Genomic DNA, 3,959 nt, shown 5'->3' on the forward strand with positions numbered 1-3,959 from the left:
TGGACCTGTAGGAACCACGCTTCATGCAGTACCCTGCTGCCCAGGTGACATGCAGGGCCCACTCTTCTGAGTATTGAAGCTAGTGTGTGACTTGGCCAGATCTCCAACTGTCATGACTCCAGACCCAGCTCTCCTTCTCTCATGATCTGGTCTGGCTTACCTTGCCCATCTGTGGGTGCTGGTGAAGGCAAAAGGAAGAGTAGGGAATCTTTCCTTTTCTAATGCCACCACATAGCAGAGAAAAGACAGGGACAGCTCTCCCACAATGACATTCTTAGGGCAAGCTCACCTGCATTCCCCATATCCATCTACAGCTTTACCAGAGGGGCAGAGCCTACTTTGTCAAGTACTGAAACATGTGAGGGGCAAGGCCAGCTCTTTCTCTCATGACCAGGTCTTCCAACTGCCACAGGTGTTATGAAGTGTGAGTGAGGGGGAAGGCAGAGGGTATCTCTTCATTGTCCATGCCACCACAAAGGAGACCTGTGGTAGGACTAGGTCCTCTATGTTCCTATCCTCAGGAGCTCATTCACCTGAACTCCCTAATGGCATCATCTCTCCTGCTCTAATGCACCAGGCTAGCTGTCCTAGGATGCCCAAGTGAGGGATGAAGTCAGTTCTGCACAGTCCTTACACATTACTATGCCCCCAGGTCATAGTTGCCCAGAAATTTTTGGTAACAGACTCTCGCTGGTGAAGAGTGATGGTCCACAGTGGCAGCACAGGCCAGGAACCCACCACGGTCCCAGTTGGCATCACCAGCTCCTCACATCAGGCTGTTCCTCACTACCTTTGAGTTTCCAGTTGTGTCTTTCTTTACTATGCCCACATCCTTCTGTTTCTTGTTCTTTTCCAGTTCTTCACCACTTATATGATCCTCTTGGTAATGCCCAACGTTGCTGAGTGTCTGTGGGCTTCTCAGGAGTTGTCACAAGAGTGTATGCCTAAGTAATTTATTATGGTGCCAGGAAGGGTCTCTTAGGCATGCTCTGTCCCATCAGGTTTGTGTGGCACTCAATTGGAAGTTGTTTCAGGCTCACTCCTCACCTAGCCTGCCCCATTAGTCCTGTGCTAGGTCATATGTCTGAGGCTCACTCCTGCCTGGGACCCTCATTACCAGGTGGGGTTCTTCTAGTCTCTGACTTGCTGCCACCCAGGGCCTGCACAGCACAGTACTAGTGGTTATCTCAGCCTCACTGTTTTTCAGGGAATGTTAGGATACTAATCATTTAGATGTCCATATGTCAGAAAAGTGAGTGTAGAATTAGCCTCTCTCCTCTCTGCTAGCTATTGATGCACATGTGACAGAGTATCAACCTCACTATTTCTTTGTCTTGTTCTGTTTGTTTCCATTTTTTTTATTTTGGCACTGAGTATGATGATTTTGTCATCTCTTACTCTTGGATGTGATTTCTTCTTTTTGTTCTAGAGCTTTTAGGTATGCTGTTGAGTTGCTCGAATGAGATCACACCTGGATTTCTGTTGTGTGTTGGTACTTAGTACTATAAATATGCTTCTTTTTAGAACCATTTTCATTTTGTCCCATAATAGTTTGGGGATATTGTTTATTCATTTTCATGAGTTTTGAAACCTTCTGTTGTTGATATTTAGCTTTAATTTGTTGCTGTTTTCTTCTGATATGTTGCTTGGTGGTATTTCAATTTTCTTGTATCAGACTTGCTTTTTGTCTGAGTAGATGTTTGATTTTGGAGAAAGTTTCATGAGGTACAAAGAAGAATGTATATTTGTATGTTTGGGTGAAATTTTTTGTGAATATCTGTAATGTTCATTTGTTCCTTGTTTATTTTTTTGACTAGAAGATCTGTCTGTTGGTAAGAGAGGGTATTGAAGTCTTCGACTGTCAATGTGTGAGCAATAATACATGATTTAAGCTATTGTAATGTTTCTTTTACAAATTTGGTGACCTTGTGTTTGAGGCATAAATGTTAAGAATGGAAATAGCTTTTTTTGGTGGATTTTCCTTTTGATGAATATATATTATCCTTCTCTATTTCTTCTCATTAGTTTTAGATTGAAGTCGATTTGACTAGATATGAAAATTGCTATACCAGATTGATTTTAGATCATTTGCTTGAGATATCTTTATCTAATCATTCACTATGTGGTAATGTCTATTCTTGATGTTGAGGTGTGTTTCTTGGATGTAGCAGAAGGACCTATCCTGCTTGATTTTGAATTCATTCTGTTAGTCTGTGCTTTTTGTAATGGAGAATTGAGGTCACTGATGTTAGGAGATATCAATGACCAATGACTGTTGATTCTTAATTTGTTGTTATTGTTGATGTTATTATTAATAGTAGTGATGGTGCATATGCTTCCATTCTTTTGATTTTGATTTTGCTTTTCAGAGGTGACTTATTGTCTTCTTTTTATGGTTGTAATTAAACACTTTAGGTTGGAGCTTTTTAATAGCACTTATGTAGGGCTGTATTTGTAGACAGATGTTGTGGTCCTATTCTCTTCTTGTACATTTGAAGGCATCTCCTTCTTTAGGTAGAAAACTTTTCTATGATTTTCTTAAATATATGTTCTTGGTCTTTGATTTTGTTTGTTATCATTTCTTTTGTGTTGTTTGTCTTTTGTTTTTTATTCTTTTCAATAATTCTTATTATTCTTAGAGTTGATCTTTTCATAATGTCCCAAATATTCTTGAATTTTTTAATGACATAAGATTTTAGATTTAACATTCTATTTGACTGAGGTATCCTCCTCAGTTGTATCTTCAATGCATGAGATTTTCTACTCCATCTTGTGTGTTCTGTTGGTAAGGCCTGTGTCTATAGTTCCTGTTTGAATTCCTAAATTTTCTACTTCTCAGTTTGGGGTTTGTTTTACTGATTTTATTTATATTTTCATGTCTTAAAAAATTTTATTCATTTTCTTCCACTGTTTGCAGTACTGGATTTCTTCAAGTAACTTATTCATTTCCTCTTTACAAACATCTATGGTAGTTGTACAGTGTGATTTAAAGTATTTTTCTTCTGCTCTAGCTATCTTGGAACACTTGGGAATTGCTTTGGTTGAGTTGCTGGACTTTAGTGGAGATATATTGTCCTGGTCCTTATTGACTGTGGTTTTACACTGGCATCTAGGGATCTGAGTTTGCAATGATTATAGGTCTAGTGCTAACATCTAGTTTTGTATTTGTTGTGTTGATGTTTTGTTTCTTGGTTTCTGCTTTCTAACTCATTTAAAGAGAGTGTGTATCTATGTGGTGCATGGGATGAAATTTTCTGTAGACCTGATAGATTTGGCCTCTGGATGTTATAGGTACAATGTGTTTCTCGGCATTTGGGAGCTGACATTTAGAAATACGGATAGGCTTGAGACCTGAGGGCCTTCAGAGGATGGATCAGCTTACTGAGTCTCCTTGGAATAGAACGGAGAGTTGAAAAGGGTCACTCCAGAAGTTCAGTTATAGAGCTAAGGATGAGACTGGGGATTGATGTAGAAAAATTTAATAAAAGTGAAGATCTGCCATAAACTTATTTTCTTCACTGGAAGAAGTAGCCTGTGGGTTAGTAGGGAGTGCTACAAGCAACAAATCAAACGAAGGAGTTTAGAGGGTGAAAATTGGTGTAATCCACTAGCAACACAATAGGGTAAGGCTTTCAAGGCTGATCTACTGCAGAGCTTGGGATGACCCTTGGGAGAGATGAAGATCTATAATCAGTCTACCTACTTCTCTAACATGTGTGTATTAGCAGGGAATGTGTGATGGAATTGTTATCTGAATAAAGCAAAGAGTGAATGGGAGCAAGAGTGGTGGGGAAAAGGATGGTGAGTGAAGTGAGATACGGAGGTAAAGGTCTGTGGATCTACTGTAAATGTAAGTGGAGGGAAGGAAGGCTACAGCAAGTGTTCTTATGTAGAAATAGGGATGTGATGGAGATTGGATTTGGGGGACAGGTGGGAATGTTGAAGATCTTTAGTTAGAT

The 3,959-nt window shown here is 39.6% G+C and overlaps 1 pseudogene; it reads right to left on the reverse strand.

The window, feature by feature from the left end:
- Positions 1-1,209: 1,209 nt before the first annotated feature.
- Positions 1,210-1,309, reverse strand: LOC115063367 (annotated as a pseudogene).
- Positions 1,310-3,959: the final 2,650 nt, after the last annotated feature.

Source organism: Mus pahari, unplaced genomic scaffold, assembly GCF_900095145.1.
Source record: "Mus pahari unplaced genomic scaffold, PAHARI_EIJ_v1.1 scaffold_7947_1, whole genome shotgun sequence".
Classification (NCBI taxonomy): domain Eukaryota; kingdom Metazoa; phylum Chordata; class Mammalia; order Rodentia; family Muridae; genus Mus; species Mus pahari.